At 42.8% G+C, this 23,526-nt stretch overlaps 1 protein-coding gene across 1 annotated transcript in view; it reads right to left on the reverse strand.

Moving 5' to 3' along the window:
* The window catches only part of LOC140468686 (T-cell surface glycoprotein CD3 zeta chain-like), a 684,153-nt gene that overhangs the window by 633,704 nt on the left and 26,923 nt on the right, over positions 1-23,526 (reverse strand). The gene's annotated exons all lie outside the window — the stretch shown is intronic.

Consider the following 23,526-nt stretch of genomic DNA (forward strand, 5'->3'; position numbering starts at 1 on the left):
TCTGCGTGCCTTTATGTGTGTGTGTGTCAGTATGAGTGTGTGTGTGTCTGTATGAGTGTGAGTGTGTGTATCTGTATGAGTGTGTGTGTCTGTGTGAGTTTGTGTGTGAGTGTGTGTGTGTGAGTGTGTGTCTGTATGAGTTTGTGTGTGAGTGTGTATCTGTATGAGTGTGTGTGCCTGTATGAGTGTGTGTGTGTATCTGTATGATTGTGTGTGTCTGTATGATTGTGTGTGTATCTGTATGAGTGTGTGTCTGTATGAGTGTGTGTGTACCTGTATGAGTGTGTGTCTGTATGAGTGTGTGTGTATCTGTATGAGTGTGTGTCTGTATGAGTGTGTGTGTATCTGTATGAGTGTGTGTCTGTATGAGTGTGTGTGTCTGTATGAGTGTGTGTGTATCTGTATGATAGTGTGTCTGTATGAGTGTGTGTGTATCTGTGTGTGTGTGTCTGTATGAGAGAGTGAATGTGTGTGTCTGTATGAGTGTGTGCCTGTACGAATGTGTGTGTATATCTGTATGAGTGTGTGTCTGTATGAATGTGTGTGTCGGTATGAGTGTATGTGAGTGTATATCTATATGAGTGTGTGTATGTATCCGTATGAGTGTGTGTGTGAGTGTGTACCTGTATTAGTGTGTGTGAATGTGTATCAGTGTGTATCTGAATGAGTGGGTGTGTGAGTGTGTATGTATGAGTGTGTGTGTGCATCTGTATGAGTGTGTATCATTATGAGTGTGTATCTGTATCTGTATGAGTGTGTATCTGTCTGAGTGTGTGTCTGTATGAGTGTGTGTGCCTGTATGAGTGTGTGTGTGCATCTGTATGAGTGTGTGAGTGTGTGTGCCTGTATGAGTGTGTGTGTAACTGTATGAGTGTGGGAGTGTGTGTGCCTGTATGTGTTTGTGTGTGAGTGTGTGTCTGTATGAGTTTGTGTGTGAGTGTGTATCTGTATGAGTGTGTGTCTGTATGAGTGTGTGTGCCTGTATGAGTGTGTGTGTGTATCTGTATGAGTGTGTGTGTCTGTATGATTGTGTGTGTATCTGTATGAGTGTGTGTCTGTATGAGTGTGTGTGTACCTGTATGAGTGTGTGTCTGTATGAGTGTGTGTGTATCTGTATGAGTGTGTGTCTGTATGAGTGTGTGTGTATCTGTATGAGTGTGTGTCTGTATGAGTGTGTGTGTGTCTGTATGAGTGTGTGTGTACCTGTATGAGTGTGTGTCTGTATGAGTGTGTGTCTGTATGAGTGCGTGTGTATCTGTATGATAGTGTGTCTGTATGAGTGTGTGTGTATCTGTATGAGTGTGTGTGTATCTGTGTGTGTGTGTCTGTATGAGAGAGTGAATGTGTGTGTCTGTTTGAGTGTGTGCCTGTACGAATGTGTGTGTATATCTGTATGAGTGTGTGTCTGTATGAGTGTATGTGAGTGTATATCTATATGAGTGTGTGTATGTATCCGTATGAGTGTGTGTGTGAGTGTGTACCTGTATGAGTGTGTGTGAATGTGTATGAGTGTGTATCTGAATGAGTGGGTGTGTGAGTGTGTATGTATGAGTGTGTGTGTGCATCTGTATGAGTGTGTATCATTATGAGTGTGTATCTGTATCTGTATGAGTGTGTTTCTCTATGAGTGTGTGAGTGTGAGTCTGTATGTGTGTGTGAGTGTTAGTCTGTATGTGTGTGTGAGTGTGTGCCTGTATGTGTGTGTGTGTCAGTATGAGTGTGTGTGCCTGTATGAGTGTGTGTGTGTGTATCTGTATGAGTGTGTGAGTGTGTGTGCCTGTATGAGTTTGTGTGTGAGTGTGTGTGTGTGTGAGTGTGTGTCTGTATGAGTTTGTGTGTGAGTGTGTATCTGTATGAGTGTGTGTCTGTATGAGTGTGTGTGCCTGTATGAGTGTGTGTGTGTATCTGTATGAGTGTGTGTGTCTGTATGAGTGTGTGTGTACCTGTATGAGTGTGTGTCTGTATGAGTGTGTGTGTATCTGTATGAGTGTGTGTCTGTATGAGTGTGTGTGTATCTGTATGAGTGTGTGACTGTATGAGTGTGTGTGTCTGTATGAGTGTGTGTGTATCTGTATGATAGTGTGTCTGTATGAGTGTGTGTGTATCTGTATGAGTGTGTGTCTGTATGAGTGTGTGTATCTGTATGAGTGTGTGTCTGTATGAGTGTGTGTGTCTGTATGAGTGTGTGTGTATCTGTATGATAGTGTGTCTGTATGAGTGTGTGTGTATCTGTATGAGTGTGTGTCTGTATGAGTGTGTGTGTATCTGTATGAGTGTGTGAGTGTGTGTGCCTGTATGAGTGTGTGTGTGTGTGTATCTGTAGGAGTGTGTGTGTCTGAATGAGTGTGTGTATCTGTATGAGTGAGTGAGTGTTTCTGTATGAGTGTGTGTGCCTGTATGAGTGTGTGTGTGTGTCTGTATGAGTGTGTGTGTATCTGTATGAGTGTGTGTGTGTCTGTATGAGTGTGTGTGTGTGTGTATCTGTATGAGTGAGTGAGTGTGTGTGCCTGTATGAGTGTGTGTGTGTACCTGTATCAGTGTGTATGTCTGTATGAGTGTGTGTCTGTATGAGTTAGTGTGTATATCTGTATGAGTGTGTGTATGAGTGTGTGTTAGTATGAGTGTGTGTGAGTGTACATCTATATGAGTGTGTGCATGTATCCGTATGAGTGTGTGTGTGTCTGTATGAGTGTGTGTGTGTGTATCTGTATGAGTGAGTGAGTGTGTGTGCCTGTATGAGTGTGTGTGTGTATCTGTATGAGTGTGTATGTCTGTATGAGTGTGTCTCTGTATGAGTGTGTGTGTATATCTGTATGAGTGTGTGTATGAGTGTGCCCGTTTTTGAGTGTGTGTGAATGTGTATGAGTGTGTAACTGTATGAGTGGGTGTGTGAGTGTGTATCTATGAGTGTGTGTGTGTGTCTATCTGTATGAGTGTGTATCATTATGAGTATGTATCTGTATCTGTACGAGTGTGTATCTGTATGAGTGTGTGAGTGTGTGTCTGTATGAGTGTGTGAGTGTGTGTGTCTGTATGAGTGTGTGTGTATCTTTATGAGTGTGTGTGTGACTGTGTGTCTGTATGAGTGTGTGAGTGTGTGTCTGTATGAGTGTGTGAGTGTGTGTGTCTGTATGAGTGTGTGTGTATCTGTATGAGTGTGTGAGTGTGTGTGTCTGTATGAGTGTGTGAGTGTGTGTCTGTATGAGTGTGTGAGTGTGTGTGTCTGTATGAGTATGTGAGTGTGTGTCTGTATGAGTGTGTGAGTGTGTGTGTCTGTGTGAGTGTGTGTGTATCTGTATGAATGTGTATCTGTATGAGTGTGTGTGAGTGTGTGTCTATAGGAGTGTGAGTGTTTTGCTGTTTGAGTGTGTGCATCTGTATGAGTGAGGGAGGATTGTATATCTGTATGAGTTTGTGTGGGTGTGTATGAGTGTGTGTGTATATCTGTATGATTCCCTGTGTCTGTATGAGTGTGTGTGTGTGTGTGAATCTGTATGAGTGTGTGGGTATCTGTATGAGTGTGTGTGTCAGTATGAGTGTGTGTGTCTATCTGTATGAGTGTGTGCATTTGTATGAGTGTGTGTGTGCCTGTATGAGTGTGTGTGTGCCTGTATGAGTGTGTGTGTGTGTGTATCTGTATGAGTGTGTGTGTCTGTATGAGTGTGTGTGTGTGTGTGTGTATCTGTATGAGTGAGTGAGTGTGTGTGCCTGTATGAGTGTGTGTGTGTATCTGTATGAGTGTGTATGTCTGTATGAGTGTGTGTATCTGTATGAGTGTGTGTGTGTATCTGTATGAGTGTGTGTGTGTATCTGTATGAGTGTGTGTATGAGTGTGTGTGTCGGTATGAGTGTGTGTGAGTGTGTGCGTGTATGAGTTAGTGTGAATGTGTATGAGTGTGTAATTGTATGAGTGGGTGTGTGAGTGTGTATCTATGAGTGTGTGTGTCTATCTGTATGAGTGTGTATCATTATGAGTGTGTATCTGTATCTGTACAAGTGTGTATCTGTCTGAGTGTGTGTATCTGTATGAGTGTGTGAGTGTGTGTCTGTATGAGTGTGTGTGTATATCTGTATGAGTGTGTGTCTGTATGAGTGTGTGTGTCGGTATGAGTGTGTGTGAGTGTATATCTATATGAGTGTGTGTATGTATCCGTATGAGTGTGTGTGTGAGTGTGTATGAGTGTGTATATGTATGAGTGGGTGTGTGAGTGTGTATCTATGAATGTGTGTGTGCATCTGCATGAGTGTGTATCATTATGAGTGTGTATCTGTATCTATACGAGTGTGTATCTGTCTGAGTGTGTGTATATCTGTATGAGTGTGTATCTGTATGAGTGTGTGAGTGTGTGTCTGTATGAGTGTGTGAGTGTGTGTGTCTGTATGAGTGTGTGAGTGTGTGTCTGTATGAGTGTGTGAGTGTGTGTGTCTGTATGAGTGTGTGTGTCTGTATGAAGGTGTGTGTGTGTATCTGTATGAGTGTGTATCTGTATGAGTGTGTGTGAGTGTGTGTCTATAGGAGTGTGAGTGTTTTACTGTTTGAGTGTGTGCATCTGTATGAGTGTGCAAGGATTGTATATCTGTATGAGTTTGTGTGGGTGTGTATGAGTGTGTGTGTATATCTGTATGATTCCCTGTGTCTGTATGAGTGTGTGTGTGAGTGTGAATCTGTATGAGTGTGTGGGTATCTGTATGAGTGTGTGTGTCAGTATGAGTGTGTGTGTCTATCTGTATAAGTGTGTGCATTTGTATGAGTGTGTGTGTGTGCCTGTATGAGTGTGTGTGTGCCTGTATGAGTGTGTGTGTGTCTGCATGAGTGTGTTTGTGAGTGTGCATCTGTATGAGTGTGTATCTGTATGAGTGTGTGTGTGAGTGTGCATCTATGAGTGTGTGTGTGTGTATGTCTGTATGAGCATGTGAGTGTTTATCTGTATGAGTGTGTATCTGTATGAGTGTGTGTCTGTATGAGTGCGTGTGTGAGTGTATGTGTCCGTATGAGTATGTGTGTGAGTGTGTATCTGCATGAGTGTGTGTATCTGTATGAGTGTGTGTGTGTCTGTATGAGTGTGTGAGTGTGTGTATCTGTATGAGTTTGTGTGTGAGTGTGTGTGTGAGTGTGTATCTGTATGAGTGTGTATCTGTATGAGTGTGTGTCTATATGAGTTTGTGTGTGAGTTTGTGTGTGAGTGTGTATCTGTATGAGTGTGTGTCTGAATGAGTGTGTGTGTCTGTATGACTGTGTGTGTGTGTATCTGTATGAGTGTGCGTGTGTATCCGTACGAGTGTGTGTGTCTGTATGAGTGTTTGTGTGAGTGTGTATCTGTATGAGTGTGTGTGTGTCTGTATGACAGTGTGTGTGTGTGTATGTGTGTATCTGTATGAGTGTGCGTGTGTATCCGTACGAGAGTGTGTGCCTGTATGAGTGTGTGTGTATATCTGTATGAGTGTGTGTGTCTGTATGAGTTTGTGTGTGAGTGTGTGTGTGTGAGTGTGTGTCTGTATGAGTGTGTGTGGGCCTGTATGAGTGTGTGTGTCTGTATGACAGTGTGTGTGTGTGTATCTGTATGAGTGTGCGTGTGTATCCGTACGAGTGTGTGTGCCTGTATGAGTGTGTGTGTATATCTGTATGAGTGTGTGCATTTGTATGAGTGTGTGTGTGCCTGTATGAGTGTGTGTGTGTGTGTATCTGTATGAGTGTGTGTGTGTCTGTATGAGTGTGTGTGTGTGTATCTGTATGAGTGAGTGAGTGTGTGTGCCTGTATGAGTGTGTGTGTGTGTGTATCTGTATGAGTGTGTATGTCTGTATGAGTGTGTGTATCTGTATGAGTGTGTGTGTGTGTGTGTATCTGTATGAGTGTGTGTGTGTATCTGTATGAGTTTGTGTATGAGTGTGTGTGTCGGTATGAGTGTGTGTGAGTGTGTGCGTGTATGAGTGTGTGTGAATGTGTATGAGTGTGTAACTGTATGAGTGGGTGTGTGAGTGTGTATCTATGAGTGTGTGTGTCTATCTGTATGAGTGTGTATCATTATGAGTGTGTATCTGTATCTGTACAAGTGTGTATCTGTCTGAGTGTGTGTATATCTGTATGAGTGTGTATCTGTATGAGTGTGTGAGTGTGTGTGTCTATATGAGTGTGTGAGTGTGTGTCTGTATGAGTGTGAGTGTATATCTGTATGAGTGTGTGTCTGTATGAGTGTGTGAGTGTGTGTGTCTGTATGAAGGTGTGTGTGTGTATCTGTATGAGTGTGTATCTGTATGAGTGTGTGTGAGTGTGTGTCTATAGGAGTGTGAGTGTTTTACTGTTTGAGTGTGTGCATCTGTATGAGTGTGCAAGGATTGTATATCTGTATGAGTTTGTGTGGGTGTGTATGAGTGTGTGTGTATATCTGTATGATTCCCTGTGTCTGTATGAGTGTGTGTGTGAGTGTGAATCTGTATGAGTGTGTGGGTATCTGTATGAGTGTGTGTGTCAGTATGAGTGTGTGTGTCTATCTGTATAAGTGTGTGCATTTGTATGAGTGTGTGTGTGTGCCTGTATGAGTGTGTGTGTGCCTGTATGAGTGTGTGTGTGTGTGTATCTGTATGAGTGTGTGTGTCTGTATGAGTGTGTGTGTGTGTGTGTGTATCTGTATGAGTGAGTGAGTGTGTGTGCCTGTATGAGTGTGTGTGTGTATCTGTATGAGTGTGTATGTCTGTATGAGTGTGTGTATCTGTATGAGTGTGTGTATCTGTATGAGTGTGTGAGTGTGTGTCTGTATGAGTGTGTGTGTATATCTGTATGAGTGTGTGTCTGTATGAGTGTGTGTGTCGGTATGAGTGTGTGTGAGTGTATATCTATATGAGTGTGTGTATGTATCCGTATGAGTGTGTGTGTGAGTGTGTATGAGTGTGTATATGTATGAGTGGGTGTGTGAGTGTGTATCTATGAATGTGTGTGTGCATCTGCATGAGTGTGTATCATTATGAGTGTGTATCTGTATCTATACGAGTGTGTATCTGTCTGAGTGTGTGTATATCTGTATGAGTGTGTATCTGTATGAGTGTGTGAGTGTGTGTCTGTATGAGTGTGTGAGTGTGTGTGTCTGTATGAGTGTGTGAGTGTGTGTCTGTATGAGTGTGTGAGTGTGTGTGTCTGTATGAGTGTGTGTGTCTGTATGAAGGTGTGTGTGTGTATCTGTATGAGTGTGTATCTGTATGAGTGTGTGTGAGTGTGTGTCTATAGGAGTGTGAGTGTTTTACTGTTTGAGTGTGTGCATCTGTATGAGTGTGCAAGGATTGTATATCTGTATGAGTTTGTGTGGGTGTGTATGAGTGTGTGTGTATATCTGTATGATTCCCTGTGTCTGTATGAGTGTGTGTGTGAGTGTGAATCTGTATGAGTGTGTGGGTATCTGTATGAGTGTGTGTGTCAGTATGAGTGTGTGTGTCTATCTGTATAAGTGTGTGCATTTGTATGAGTGTGTGTGTGTGCCTGTATGAGTGTGTGTGTGCCTGTATGAGTGTGTGTGTGTCTGCATGAGTGTGTTTGTGAGTGTGCATCTGTATGAGTGTGTATCTGTATGAGTGTGTGTGTGAGTGTGCATCTATGAGTGTGTGTGTGTGTATGTCTGTATGAGCATGTGAGTGTTTATCTGTATGAGTGTGTATCTGTATGAGTGTGTGTCTGTATGAGTGCGTGTGTGAGTGTATGTGTCCGTATGAGTATGTGTGTGAGTGTGTATCTGCATGAGTGTGTGTATCTGTATGAGTGTGTGTGTGTCTGTATGAGTGTGTGAGTGTGTGTATCTGTATGAGTTTGTGTGTGAGTGTGTGTGTGAGTGTGTATCTGTATGAGTGTGTATCTGTATGAGTGTGTGTCTATATGAGTTTGTGTGTGAGTGTGTGTGTGAGTGTGTATCTGTATGAGTGTGTGTCTGAATGAGTGTGTGTGTCTGTATGACTGTGTGTGTGTGTATCTGTATGAGTGTGCGTGTGTATCCGTACGAGTGTGTGTGTCTGTATGAGTGTTTGTGTGAGTGTGTATCTGTATGAGTGTGTGTGTCTGTATGACAGTGTGTGTGTGTGTATCTGTATGAGTGTGCGTGTGTATCCGTACGAGAGTGTGTGCCTGTATGAGTGTGTGTGTATATCTGTATGAGTGTGTGCATTTGTATGAGTGTGTGTGTGCCTGTATGAGTGTGTGTGTGTGTATCTGTATGAGTGTGTGTGTGTCTGTATGAGTGTGTGTGTGTGTATCTGTATGAGTGAGTGAGTGTGTGTGCCTGTATGAGTGTGTGTGTGTGTATCTGTATGAGTGTGTATGTCTGTATGAGTGTGTGTATCTGTATGAGTGTGTGTGTGTGTGTGTATCTGTATGAGTGTGTGTGTGTATCTGTATGAGTTTGTGTATGAGTGTGTGTGTCGGTATGAGTGTGTGTGAGTGTGTGCGTGTATGAGTGTGTGTGAATGTGTATGAGTGTGTAACTGTATGAGTGGGTGTGTGAGTGTGTATCTATGAGTGTGTGTGTCTATCTGTATGAGTGTGTATCATTATGAGTGTGTATCTGTATCTGTACAAGTGTGTATCTGTCTGAGTGTGTGTATATCTGTATGAGTGTGTATCTGTATGAGTGTGTGAGTGTGTGTGTCTATATGAGTGTGTGAGTGTGTGTCTGTATGAGTGTGAGTGTATATCTGTATGAGTGTGTGTCTGTATGAGTGTGTGAGTGTGTGTGTCTGTATGAAGGTGTGTGTGTGTATCTGTATGAGTGTGTATCTGTATGAGTGTGTGTGAGTGTGTGTCTATAGGAGTGTGAGTGTTTTACTGTTTGAGTGTGTGCATCTGTATGAGTGTGCAAGGATTGTATATCTGTATGAGTTTGTGTGGGTGTGTATGAGTGTGTGTGTATATCTGTATGATTCCCTGTGTCTGTATGAGTGTGTGTGTGAGTGTGAATCTGTATGAGTGTGTGGGTATCTGTATGAGTGTGTGTGTCAGTATGAGTGTGTGTGTCTATCTGTATAAGTGTGTGCATTTGTATGAGTGTGTGTGTGTGCCTGTATGAGTGTGTGTGTGCCTGTATGAGTGTGTGTGTGTCTGCATGAGTGTGTTTGTGAGTGTGCATCTGTATGAGTGTGTGTGTGTCTGTATGAGTGTGTGTGTGAGTGTGCATCTATGAGTGTGTGTGTGTATGTCTGTATGAGCATGTGAGTGTTTATCTGTATGAGTGTGTATCTGTACGAGTGTGTGTCTGTATGAGTGCGTGTGTGAGTGTATGTGTCCGTATGAGTATGTGTGTGAGTGTGTATCTGCATGAGTGTGTGTATCTGTATGAGTGTGTGTGTGTCTGTATGAGTGTGTGAATGTGTGTATCTGTATGAGTTTGTGTGTGAGTGTGTGTGTGAGTGTGTATCTGTATGAGTGTGTATCTGTACGAGTGTGTGTGTCTGTATGAGTTTGTGTGTGAGTGTGTATCTGTATGCGTGTGTGTCTGAATGAGTGTGTGTGTCTGTATGACTGTGTGTGTGTGTGTATCTGTATGAGTGTGCGTGTGTATCCGTACGAGTGTGTGTGTCTGTTTGAGTGTTTGTGTGAGTGTGTATCTGTATGAGTGTGTGTGGGTCTGTATGAGTGTGTGTGTCTGTATGACAGTGTGTGTGTGTGTATCTGTATGAGTGTGCGTGTGTATCCGTACGAGTGTGTGTGCCTGTATGAGTGTGTGTGTATATCTGTATGAGTTTGTGTGTCTGTATGTGTGTGTGTGTGTCTGTATGAGTGTGTGTGTGTCTGTATGAGTGTGTGTGTATCTGTATGAGTGTGTATCAGTATGAGTGTGTGTGTGTGTGTTTGTATGAGTGTGTGAGTGTGTATCTGTATGAGTGTGAGTGTGTATCTGTATGACTGTGTGTGGGTCTGTATGAGTGTTTGTGTATATCTGTATAAGTGTGTTTGTGAGTGTGAATCTGTATGAGTGTGTGTGAGTGTGAATCTGTATGAGTGTGTGTGTCAGTATGAGTGTGTGTGTCTATCTGTATGAGTGTGTGTGTGCCTGTATGAGTGTGTGTGTGTCTGTATGAGTGTGTGTGTGAGTGTGCATCTATGAGTGTGTGTGTGTATGTCTGTATGAGTATGTGAGTGTATATTTGTATGAGTGTGTGTTTATCTGTATGAGTGTGTATCTGTATGAGTGTGTTTGCCTGTATTAGTGTGTGTGTATCTGCATGAGTGTGTGTATCTGCATGAGTGTGTGTATCTGTATGAGTGTGTGTGTCTGTATGAGTGTGTGTGTCTGTATCTGTATGAGTGTGTGTGTCTGTATGAGTGTGTGTATGTGTATCTGCATGAGTGTGTGTGTGTATCTGTATGAGTGTGTGAGTGTGTGTATCTGTATGAGTGTGTGTGTCTGTATGTGTGTGTGTGTGTCTGTATGAGTGTGTGTGTGTCTGTATGAGTGTGTGTGTATCTGTATGAGTGTGTATCAGTATGAGTGTGTGTGTGTGTTTGTATGAGTGTGTGAGTGTGTATCTGTATGAGTGTGAGTGTGAGTGTGTATCTGTATGACTGTGTGTGGGTCTGTATGAGTGTTTGTGTATATCTGTATAAGTGTGTTTGTGAGTGTGAATCTGTATGAGTGTGTGTGAGTGTGAATCTGTATGAGTGTGTGTGTCAGTATGAGTGTGTGTGTCTATCTGTATGAGAGTGTTTTTCCTGTATGAGTGTGTGTGTGTCTGTATGAGTGTGTGTGTGAGTGTGCATCTATGAGTGTGTGTGTGTATGTCTGTATGAGTATGTGAGTGTATATTTGTATGAGTGTGTGTTTATCTGTATGAGTGTGTATCTGTATGAGTGTGTTTGCCTGTATTAGTGTGTGTGTATCTGCATGAGTGTGTGTATCTGCATGAGTGTGTGTATCTGTATGAGTGTGTGTGTGTGTATCTGTATGAGTGTGTGTGTCTGTATGAGTGTGTGTGTGTGTATCTGCATGAGTGTGTGTGTGTGTCTGTATGAGTGTGTGAGTGTGTATCTGTATGAGTGTGTCTGTCTGTATGAGTGTGCGTGAGTGTGTATCTGTATGAGTGTGTGTGTCTGTATGAGTGTGTGTGTATCTGTATGAGTGTGTGTGCATCTGTATGAGTGTGTATCTGTATGAGTGTGTGTGTGAGTGTGTGTCTGTATGAGTGTGTATCTGTATGAGTGTGTGTCTGTATGAGTTTGTGTGTGAGTGTATGTGTGTGTGTCTGTATGAGTGTGTATCTGTATGAGTGTGTGCGTGAGTGTGTGTCTTATGAGTGTGTGAAAGTGTGTCTGTATGAGTGCGTGAGTGTGTGTATCTGTGTGAGTGTGTGTGTCTGTATGAGTGTGTGTGTGTACCTGTATGTGTGTGTATGAGTGTGTGAGTGTGTGTTTGTATGAGTGTGTGAAAGTGTGTCTGTATGAGTGCATGAGTGTGTGTATCTGTGTGAGTGTGTGTGTCTGTATGAGTGTGTATGAGTGTGTGATTGTATGAGTGTGAGTGTGTGTATGAGTGTGTGTGTGAGTGTGTACCTGTATGAGTGTGTGCGTCTATATGAGTGTGCGTGTGAGTGTATATCTGTATGAGTGTGTGTATGTCTGTATGAGTGTGTGTGTTTATTTATATGAGTGTGTGTATTTGTATGAGTGTGTGAGTGTGTATCTGTATGAGTGTGTGGGTATCTGTATGAGTGTGTGTGTCAGTATGAGTGTGTGTGTCTATCTGTATAAGTGTGTGCATTTGTATGAGTGTGTGTGTGTGCCTGTATGAGTGTGTGTGTGCCTGTATGAGTGTGTGTGTGTCTGCATGAGTGTGTTTGTGAGTGTGCATCTGTATGAGTGTGTGTGTGTCTGTATGAGTGTGTGTGTGAGTGTGCATCTATGAGTGTGTGTGTGTATGTCTGTATGAGCATGTGAGTGTTTATCTGTATGAGTGTGTATCTGTACGAGTGTGTGTCTGTATGAGTGCGTGTGTGAGTGTATGTGTCCGTATGAGTATGTGTGTGAGTGTGTATCTGCATGAGTGTGTGTATCTGTATGAGTGTGTGTGTGTCTGTATGAGTGTGTGAATGTGTGTATCTGTATGAGTTTGTGTGTGAGTGTGTGTGTGAGTGTGTATCTGTATGAGTGTGTATCTGTACGAGTGTGTGTGTCTGTATGAGTTTGTGTGTGAGTGTGTATCTGTATGCGTGTGTGTCTGAATGAGTGTGTGTGTCTGTATGACTGTGTGTGTGTGTGTATCTGTATGAGTGTGCGTGTGTATCCGTACGAGTGTGTGTGTCTGTTTGAGTGTTTGTGTGAGTGTGTATCTGTATGAGTGTGTGTGGGTCTGTATGAGTGTGTGTGTCTGTATGACAGTGTGTGTGTGTGTATCTGTATGAGTGTGCGTGTGTATCCGTACGAGTGTGTGTGCCTGTATGAGTGTGTGTGTATATCTGTATGAGTTTGTGTGTCTGTATGTGTGTGTGTGTGTCTGTATGAGTGTGTGTGTGTCTGTATGAGTGTGTGTGTATCTGTATGAGTGTGTATCAGTATGAGTGTGTGTGTGTGTGTTTGTATGAGTGTGTGAGTGTGTATCTGTATGAGTGTGAGTGTGTATCTGTATGACTGTGTGTGGGTCTGTATGAGTGTTTGTGTATATCTGTATAAGTGTGTTTGTGAGTGTGAATCTGTATGAGTGTGTGTGAGTGTGAATCTGTATGAGTGTGTGTGTCAGTATGAGTGTGTGTGTCTATCTGTATGAGTGTGTGTGTGCCTGTATGAGTGTGTGTGTGTCTGTATGAGTGTGTGTGTGAGTGTGCATCTATGAGTGTGTGTGTGTATGTCTGTATGAGTATGTGAGTGTATATTTGTATGAGTGTGTGTTTATCTGTATGAGTGTGTATCTGTATGAGTGTGTTTGCCTGTATTAGTGTGTGTGTATCTGCATGAGTGTGTGTATCTGCATGAGTGTGTGTATCTGTATGAGTGTGTGTGTCTGTATGAGTGTGTGTGTCTGTATCTGTATGAGTGTGTGTGTCTGTATGAGTGTGTGTATGTGTATCTGCATGAGTGTGTGTGTGTATCTGTATGAGTGTGTGAGTGTGTGTATCTGTATGAGTGTGTGTGTCTGTATGTGTGTGTGTGTGTCTGTATGAGTGTGTGTGTGTCTGTATGAGTGTGTGTGTATCTGTATGAGTGTGTATCAGTATGAGTGTGTGTGTGTGTTTGTATGAGTGTGTGAGTGTGTATCTGTATGAGTGTGAGTGTGAGTGTGTATCTGTATGACTGTGTGTGGGTCTGTATGAGTGTTTGTGTATATCTGTATAAGTGTGTTTGTGAGTGTGAATCTGTATGAGTGTGTGTGAGTGTGAATCTGTATGAGTGTGTGTGTCAGTATGAGTGTGTGTGTCTATCTGTATGAGAGTGTTTTTCCTGTATGAGTGTGTGTGTGTCTGTATGAGTGTGTGTGTGAGTGTGCATCTATGAGTGTGTGTGTGTATGTCTGTATGAGTATGTGAGTGTATATTTGTATGAGTGTGTGTTTATCTGTATGAGTGTGTATCTGTATGAGTGTGTTTGCCTGTATTAGTGTGTGTGTATCTGCATGAGTGTGTGTATCTGCATGAGTGTGTGTATCTGTATGAGTGTGTGTGTGTGTATCTGTATGAGTGTGTGTGTCTGTATGAGTGTGTGTGTGTGTATCTGCATGAGTGTGTGTGTGTGTCTGTATGAGTGTGTGAGTGTGTATCTGTATGAGTGTGTCTGTCTGTATGAGTGTGCGTGAGTGTGTATCTGTATGAGTGTGTGTGTCTGTATGAGTGTGTGTGTATCTGTATGAGTGTGTGTGCATCTGTATGAGTGTGTATCTGTATGAGTGTGTGTGTGAGTGTGTGTCTGTATGAGTGTGTATCTGTATGAGTGTGTGTCTGTATGAGTTTGTGTGTGAGTGTATGTGTGTGTGTCTGTATGAGTGTGTATCTGTATGAGTGTGTGCGTGAGTGTGTGTCTTATGAGTGTGTGAAAGTGTGTCTGTATGAGTGCGTGAGTGTGTGTATCTGTGTGAGTGTGTGTGTCTGTATGAGTGTGTGTGTGTACCTGTATGTGTGTGTATGAGTGTGTGAGTGTGTGTTTGTATGAGTGTGTGAAAGTGTGTCTGTATGAGTGCATGAGTGTGTGTATCTGTGTGAGTGTGTGTGTCTGTATGAGTGTGTATGAGTGTGTGATTGTATGAGTGTGAGTGTGTGTATGAGTGTGTGTGTGAGTGTGTACCTGTATGAGTGTGTGCGTCTATATGAGTGTGCGTGTGAGTGTATATCTGTATGAGTGTGTGTATGTCTGTATGAGTGTGTGTGTTTATTTATATGAGTGTGTGTATTTGTATGAGTGTGTGAGTGTGTATCTGTATGAGTGTGTGGGTATCTGTATGAGTGTGTGTGTCAGTATGAGTGTGTGTGTCTATCTGTATAAGTGTGTGCATTTGTATGAGTGTGTGTGTGTGCCTGTATGAGTGTGTGTGTGCCTGTATGAGTGTGTGTGTGTCTGCATGAGTGTGTTTGTGAGTGTGCATCTGTATGAGTGTGTGTGTGTCTGTATGAGTGTGTGTGTGAGTGTGCATCTATGAGTGTGTGTGTGTATGTCTGTATGAGCATGTGAGTGTTTATCTGTATGAGTGTGTATCTGTACGAGTGTGTGTCTGTATGAGTGCGTGTGTGAGTGTATGTGTCCGTATGAGTATGTGTGTGAGTGTGTATCTGCATGAGTGTGTGTATCTGTATGAGTGTGTGTGTGTCTGTATGAGTGTGTGAATGTGTGTATCTGTATGAGTTTGTGTGTGAGTGTGTGTGTGAGTGTGTATCTGTATGAGTGTGTATCTGTACGAGTGTGTGTGTCTGTATGAGTTTGTGTGTGAGTGTGTATCTGTATGCGTGTGTGTCTGAATGAGTGTGTGTGTCTGTATGACTGTGTGTGTGTGTGTATCTGTATGAGTGTGCGTGTGTATCCGTACGAGTGTGTGTGTCTGTTTGAGTGTTTGTGTGAGTGTGTATCTGTATGAGTGTGTGTGGGTCTGTATGAGTGTGTGTGTCTGTATGACAGTGTGTGTGTGTGTATCTGTATGAGTGTGCGTGTGTATCCGTACGAGTGTGTGTGCCTGTATGAGTGTGTGTGTATATCTGTATGAGTTTGTGTGTCTGTATGTGTGTGTGTGTGTCTGTATGAGTGTGTGTGTGTCTGTATGAGTGTGTGTGTATCTGTATGAGTGTGTATCAGTATGAGTGTGTGTGTGTGTGTTTGTATGAGTGTGTGAGTGTGTATCTGTATGAGTGTGAGTGTGTATCTGTATGACTGTGTGTGGGTCTGTATGAGTGTTTGTGTATATCTGTATAAGTGTGTTTGTGAGTGTGAATCTGTATGAGTGTGTGTGAGTGTGAATCTGTATGAGTGTGTGTGTCAGTATGAGTGTGTGTGTCTATCTGTATGAGTGTGTGTGTGCCTGTATGAGTGTGTGTGTGTCTGTATGAGTGTGTGTGTGAGTGTGCATCTATGAGTGTGTGTGTGTATGTCTGTATGAGTATGTGAGTGTATATTTGTATGAGTGTGTGTTTATCTGTATGAGTGTGTATCTGTATGAGTGTGTTTGCCTGTATTAGTGTGTGTGTATCTGCATGAGTGTGTGTATCTGCATGAGTGTGTGTATCTGTATGAGTGTGTGTGTCTGTATGAGTGTGTGTGTCTGTATCTGTATGAGTGTGTGTGTCTGTATGAGTGTGTGTATGTGTATCTGCATGAGTGTGTGTGTGTATCTGTATGAGTGTGTGAGTGTGTGTATCTGTATGAGTGTGTGTGTCTGTATGTGTGTGTGTGTGTCTGTATGAGTGTGTGTGTGTCTGTATGAGTGTGTGTGTATCTGTATGAGTGTGTATCAGTATGAGTGTGTGTGTGTGTTTGTATGAGTGTGTGAGTGTGTATCTGTATGAGTGTGAGTGTGAGTGTGTATCTGTATGACTGTGTGTGGGTCTGTATGAGTGTTTGTGTATATCTGTATAAGTGTGTTTGTGAGTGTGAATCTGTATGAGTGTGTGTGAGTGTGAATCTGTATGAGTGTGTGTGTCAGTATGAGTGTGTGTGTCTATCTGTATGAGAGTGTTTTTCCTGTATGAGTGTGTGTGTGTCTGTATGAGTGTGTGTGTGAGTGTGCATCTATGAGTGTGTGTGTGTATGTCTGTATGAGTATGTGAGTGTATATTTGTATGAGTGTGTGTTTATCTGTATGAGTGTGTATCTGTATGAGTGTGTTTGCCTGTATTAGTGTGTGTGTATCTGCATGAGTGTGTGTATCTGCATGAGTGTGTGTATCTGTATGAGTGTGTGTGTGTGTATCTGTATGAGTGTGTGTGTCTGTATGAGTGTGTGTGTGTGTATCTGCATGAGTGTGTGTGTGTGTCTGTATGAGTGTGTGAGTGTGTATCTGTATGAGTGTGTCTGTCTGTATGAGTGTGCGTGAGTGTGTATCTGTATGAGTGTGTGTGTCTGTATGAGTGTGTGTGTATCTGTATGAGTGTGTGTGCATCTGTATGAGTGTGTATCTGTATGAGTGTGTGTGTGAGTGTGTGTCTGTATGAGTGTGTATCTGTATGAGTGTGTGTCTGTATGAGTTTGTGTGTGAGTGTATGTGTGTGTGTCTGTATGAGTGTGTATCTGTATGAGTGTGTGCGTGAGTGTGTGTCTTATGAGTGTGTGAAAGTGTGTCTGTATGAGTGCGTGAGTGTGTGTATCTGTGTGAGTGTGTGTGTCTGTATGAGTGTGTGTGTGTACCTGTATGTGTGTGTATGAGTGTGTGAGTGTGTGTTTGTATGAGTGTGTGAAAGTGTGTCTGTATGAGTGCATGAGTGTGTGTATCTGTGTGAGTGTGTGTGTCTGTATGAGTGTGTATGAGTGTGTGATTGTATGAGTGTGAGTGTGTGTATGAGTGTGTGTGTGAGTGTGTACCTGTATGAGTGTGTGCGTCTATATGAGTGTGCGTGTGAGTGTATATCTGTATGAGTGTGTGTATGTCTGTATGAGTGTGTGTGTTTATTTATATGAGTGTGTGTATTTGTATGAGTGTGTGAGTGTGTATCTGTATGAGTGTGTATCTTCATGCGTGTGTCTGTATAAGTGTGTATATGAGTGTGTATCTATATGAGTGTGTCTATCTGTATGGGTGTATGTGTGAGTGTGTATCTGTATGAGTGTGTATCTGTAATAGTGTGTGTGTCTGTATGAGTGTGTGTGAGTGTGTATCTGTATGAGTGTGTGTGTGAGTGTGTGTCTGTATGAGTGTGTGTGTGTCTGTATGAGTGTGTATCTGTATGAATGTGTGTGTGAGTGTGTGTCTGTATGTGTATGTGTGTATCTGTATGAGTGTGTATCAGTATGAGTGTGTGTGTGTTTGTATGAATGTGTGAGTGTGTATCTGTATGAGTGTGAGTGTGTATCTGTATGAGTGTGTATCTGTATGAGTGTGTATCTGTATGAGTGTGTGTGGGTCTATATGAGTGTTTGTGTATATCTGTATGAGTGTGTGTGTGAGTGTGAATCTGTATGAGTGTGTGTGAGTGTGAATCTGTATGAGTGTGTCAGTATGAGTGTGTGTGTCTATCTGTATGAGTGTGTGCATTTGTATGAGTGTGTGTGTGCCTGTATGAGTGTGTGTGTGTCTGTATGAGTGTGTGTGTGTGAGTGTGCATCTATGAGTGTGTGTGTGTATGTCTGTATGAGTATGTGAGTGTATATTTGTATGAGTGTGTGTTTATCTGTATGAGTGTGTATCTGTATGAGTGTGTTTGCCTGTATTAGTGTGTGTGTGTCTGTATGAGTGTGTATCTGCATGAGTGTGTGTATCTGTATGAGTGTGTGTGTGTGTATCTGCATGAGTGTGTGTGTGTATCTGTATGAGTGTGTGAGTGTGTGTATCTGTATGAGTGTGTGTGTCTGTATGAGTGTGTGTGTGAGTGTGTGTGTGTGAGTGTATCTGTATGAGTGTGTGTGTGTGTATCCGTACGGGTGTGTGTGTCTGTATGAGTGTGTGTGTGTGAGTATGTATCCGTATGAGTGTGTGTATCTGTATGAGTGTGTAGATGAGTGTGTATCTGTATGAGTGTGTTTGCCTGTATTAGTGTGTGTGTGTGTCAGTATGAGTGTGTGTGTGTGTGTGTCAGTATGAGTGTGTTTGCCTGTATTAGTGTGTGTGTGTGCCTGTATGAGTGTGTGTGTGTGTGTGTGTGTCAGCATGAGTGTGTGTGTCTGTCTGAGTGTGTGTGTGTGTGTATCTGTATGAGTGTGTGTGTCTGTATGAGTGTGTGTGTGAGTGTGTACCTGTATGAGTGTGTGCGTCTATATGAGTGTGCGTGTGAGTGTATATCTGTATGAGTGTGTGTATGTCTGTATGAGTGTGTGTGTTTATTTATATGAGTGTGTGTATTTGTATGAGTGTGTGAGTGTGTGTCTGTATGAGTGTGTGAGTGTGTGTGTCTGTATGAGTGTGTGTGTCTGTATGAGTGTGTGTGTTTGTATGAGTGTGTGAGTGTGTATCTGTATGAGTGTGTGTGTGAGTGTGTATCTGTATGAGTGCGTGTGTGAGTGCGTATCTGTATGAGTGTGTATCTTCATGTGTGTGTCTGTATAAATGTGTATATGAGTGTGTATCTGTGTGAGTGTGTGTGTCTGTATGTGTGTGTGTGTGTGTATATCTGTATAAGTGTGTGTGTGTATGTCTGTGTGAGTGTGTAAGTGTGTGTGTCTATATGAGTGTGTGTGTATCAGAATGAGTGTGTGTGTATCTGTATGAATGTGGTTCTGTATCTGTATGAGTGTGTGAGAGTGTGTGTGTGTATCTGTATGAGTGTGTATCGGTAATAGTGTGTGTGTCTGTATGAGTGTGTGAGTGTGTATCTGTATGAGTGTGTGTGTCTGTATGAGTGTGTGTGAGTGTGTATCTGTATGAGTGTGTGTGTCTGTATGAGTGTGTGTCTGTATCTGTATGAGTGTGTCTGAGTGTGTGTGTCTGTATGAGTGTGTGAGTGTGTATCTGTATGAGTGTGTGTGAGTGTGTATCTGTATGAGTGTGTGTGTCTGTATGAGTGTGTGTCTGTATCTGTATGAGTGTGTCTGAGTGTGTGTGTCTGTATGAGTGTGTGTGTGAGTGTGTGTCTTATGAGTGTGTGAAAGTGTGTCTGTATGAGTGCGTGAGTGTGTGTATCTGTGTGAGTGTGTGTCTGTATGAGTGTGTGTGTGTATCTGTATGTGTGTGTATGAGTGTGTGAGTGTGTGTTTGTATGAGTGTGTCTGTATGAGTGTGAGTGTGTGTATCTGTATGAGTGTGTATCTGTATGAGTGTGTGTGTGTGTGTCTGTATGAGTGTGTATCTGTATGAGTGTGTGTCTGTATGAGTTTGTGTGTGAGTGTGTGTGTGTGTGTCTGTATGAGTGTGTGTCTGTATGAGTTTGTGTGTGAGTGTGTGTGTGTGTCTGTATGAGTGTGTATCTGTATGAGTGTGTGTGTGAGTGTGTGTCTTATGAGTGTGTGAAAGTGTGTCTGTATGAGTGCGTGAGTGTGTGTATCTGTGTGAGTGTGTGTGTCTGTATGAGTGTGTGTGTGTATCTGTATGTGTGTGTATGAGTGTGTGAGTGTGTGTTTGTATGAGTGTGTGAAAGTGTGTCTGTATGAGTGCGTGAGTGTGTGTATCTGTGTGAGTGTGTGTGTCTGTATGAGTGTGTATGAGTGTGTGTTTGTATGAGTGTGTCTGTATGAGTGTGAGTGTGTGTATCTGTATGAGTGTGTATGTCTGTATGAGTTTGTGTGTGAGTGTGTATCTGTATCAGTGTGTGTGTGTATCCGTACGAGTGTGTGTGTGTGTATATCTTTATGAGTGTTTGTGTGAGTGTGTATCTGTATGACTGTGTGTGTGTATCTGTATGACTGTGTGTGTGTATCTGTATGAGTGTGTATCTTCATGCATGTGTCTGTATAAGTGTGTATATGAGTGTGTATCTATATGAGTGTGTGTATCTGTATGAGTGTATGTGTGAGTGTGTATCTGTATGAGTGTGTATCTGTAATAGTGTGTGTGTGTGTGTGTGTATCTGTATGAGTGTGTGTGTGTGAGTGTGTGTCTGTATGAGTGTGTGTGTGTCTGTATGAGTGTGTGTGAGTGTGTCTGTATGAGTGTGTGTGTATCTGTATGAGTGTGTATCTGTAATAGTGTGTGTGCCTGTATGAGTGTGTGTGCCTGTATGAGTGTGTGTGTGTGTGCCTGTGTGAGTGTGTGTGTGTATCTGTGTGTGTGTAACTGTATGAGTGTGTGTATCTCTATGAGTGTGTGTGCGTGTCTGTATGAGTGTGTGCGTGTCTGTATGAGTGTGTGTCTGTATCTGTGTGAGTGTGTCTGTGTGCCTCTGTATGAGTGTGTGTGTCTATCTGAGTGTGTGTGAGTATCTGTATGAGTGTGTGCATCTCTATGAGTGTGTGAGTGTGTGTGCCTGTATGAGTGTATGTATGTGTGTGTATCTGTATGATTGTGTATCTGTATGAGTGTGTGTCTGTATCTGTATGAGTTTGTGTGTGAGTGTGTGTGTGTGTGTGTCTGTATGAGTGTGTATCTGTATGAGTGTGTGTGTGTGAGTGTGTGTCTTATGTGTGTGAAAGTGTGTCTGTATGAGTGCGTGAGTGTGTGTATCTGTGTGAGTGTGTGTGTCTGTATGAGTGTGTGTGTGTATCTGTATGTGTGTGTATGAGTGTGTGAGTGTGTGTTTGTATGAGTGTGTGAAAGTGTGTCTGTATGAGTGCGTGAGTGTGTGTATCTGTGTGTGTGTGTGTCTGTATGAGTGTGTATGAGTGTGTGTTTGTATGAGTGTGTCTGTATGAGTGTGAGTGTGTGTATCTGTATGAGTGTGTATGTCTGTATGAGTTTGTGTGTGAGTGTGTATCTGTATGAGTGTGTGTGTGTATCCGTACGAGTGTGTGTGTGTGTGTATCTGTATGAGTGTTTGTGTGAGTGTGTATCTGTATGACTGTGTGTGTGTGTATCTGTATGACTGTGTGTGTGTGTCTTATGAGTGTGTGAGTGTGTGTCTGTATGACTTGTCTGTATGAGTGCTTGAGTGTGTGTGTATGTGAGTGTGTGTGTCTGTATGAGTGTGTGAGTATGTGTTTGTATGAGTGTGTGTGTCTGTGTGAGTGTGTGTATCTATATGAGTGTGTCTGAGTGTGTGTATCTGTATGAGTGTGTGTCTGTGTGAGTGTGTGTATCTATATGAGTGTCTGTGTGAGTGTGTGTCTGTATGAGTGTGTGAGTGTGTGTCTGTGTGAGTGTGTGAGTGTGCGTGTGGGTCCGTACAAAACAATCAGAAATAGGAACAGAAGAGACCATTCGGCCCCTCGAGCCTGCTGCACCTCTCAGTAGGATCATGTCTGATCCATGATTCCTCCCGTCCATTCCCCCTACCCTTTCCCTGTAATCCTGATCTTCCTATCGGAGCGTCAAACATACCCCAAGACTCCGGACCCCACAGCTCTCTCTGTGGCACTGAGTTCCAAAGACTCTCAACGCCATGGAGGGAACTCCACATCTCAGTCTTGAACTTGGCGCCCTTTATTTCGGGACCCTTACCCGTTGTGTCTTGGCTCTCGTGTGAGAGAAACCAGCCCTTTGTCAGCATTTGATCCTCTCCCTCTCCCAATGGGATCTCTTTTTTTAACTCCTCCACTCCAGTTTGGCCCTTTGATCGTGGACCCAGCTACAATAATTCCTGATGAAGGGCTGAGCCCGAAACGTTGTCTCTCCTGCTCCTCGGATGCGGCTTGACCCGCTGTGCTTTTCGGCATCATCTTTGCTGTCGCAAACAGAAACCACACAGGGGAGATCATCCCGGTGAACCACCTCAGAACTGCCTCCAATCAACTCCCATCTTGCCTTAAATAAGGGGACCCAATATTGCTCACGGCCCTCCAGATGTGGTCTCCCCAGCACCTTGCACAGCTGCAGCGAGACCTCCCGACTCTTACCCTCCCAGCCCCTTGAAATAAGCACCAAAAATGCATTCCCTGATTACCTGCTACCCTCTGGGAGCGAGCTTTCTGTGTTTCGTGCACACGTTCCCCCCGCCCACCCCCCACCCCCCAGGGAATATAATACTTTCTTCCATCTCATTAGTGTTCTGATCTCCCTTCCAAACTGAACCACCTTTTCCCACATCGCACTTTTGCCAATGTTTTGCCCAGGCACTAACCCAACCGCTGTCTCTCTGTCGACTGTGTGTAATCCTCTCTCAACTGGCCTTTCCACCGATTTTGGTGTCATCTGCAAATCTGGCGACAGTGCACTCACTTCCTTCCTCTGAGTTATTAATACATACTGTAAACAGTCCCAGCACTGTTCCCTGTGGCGGAACCCCATTCGTATGTGTGTGAGTGACTTTGTGTATCTGTGTGAGCGAGTGACTTTGTGTGTGTGTGTGTGCGTGTGTGTGTTTGATTGTGTGTTTGTGTTTGACTTTGTGTGTGTGCGTGTGTTTGTGTGTGTGTGTTTGACTTTGTGTGTGTGTGTTTGATTTTGTGTGTGTGCGTGTGTTTGATTTTGTGTGTGTGCGTGTGTTTGTGTGTGTGTGTTTCATTTTGTGAGTATTTGATTTTATGTCTTTGTGTCTGTGTGAGTGGGTGTTTGATTTTCTGTCTGTGTGTGCGCGTAGGTGTTTGATTTTGTATGTGTGCCTATGAGTGTGATTTTGTGTATGTGTGTGTTTGATTTTGTGTGTCTGTGTGAGTGTTTGATTTTGTGTGTGTGTGTCTCTGTGTGAGTGTTTCATTTTGTGTGTGTACCTGACTTTGTGTGTGTCTGTGTCAGAGTGTTTAACTTTGTGTATGTGCGTGTGTCTGTGTCTGATTTTGTGTGTCTCTCTCTCTCTCTCTCTGTGTTTGATTTTGTGTGTGTATGTGTGGGTGTTTGACTTTGTGTGTATGCATTTAATTTTTTGTGTTTGATTTTATGTGTCTGCGTGAGTGTTTGATTTTGTGTGTGTTTGTGAGTTTGCGTGAGTGATTTTGTGTGTGTTTGATTTTATGTCTGTGCGTTTGATTTTGTATGTGTGTCTTTGTGAGTGTGATTTTGTGTGTCTGTGTGTGATTTTGTGTGTTGAGTGTGATTTTGTGTCTGTGTTTGATTTTGTATGTCTGTGTATTTGTGTCTGTGTGAATGAGTGTTTGACTTTGTGTGTGTGTCTCTGTGAGTGTTTCACTTTGTGTGTCTATCTGTGTGTTTGACTTTGTGCGTGTGGCTGTATGATTTAGTGTTTGATTTTGTGTGTTTGTGTATGTGGTTGATTTTGTCTTGAGTGTGTGTGTTTCATTTTGTGTGTCTGTGAGTGAGTGTATGATTTTGTGTACGTGTGTCTGTGTGAGTAGATTATTTTGTGTGTGACTGTGGGTGTATGTGCGTGCCAGTGCGTGTGTGTGAACTGTGTGTGTGTGACAGTGTGTGTGTGTGAGTGACTGTGTGTGTGAGCGTGTGACAGCGTGTCTG

This window comes from Chiloscyllium punctatum, chromosome 47, assembly GCF_047496795.1.
Source record: "Chiloscyllium punctatum isolate Juve2018m chromosome 47, sChiPun1.3, whole genome shotgun sequence".
NCBI classification, from domain to species: Eukaryota; Metazoa; Chordata; class Chondrichthyes; order Orectolobiformes; family Hemiscylliidae; genus Chiloscyllium; species Chiloscyllium punctatum.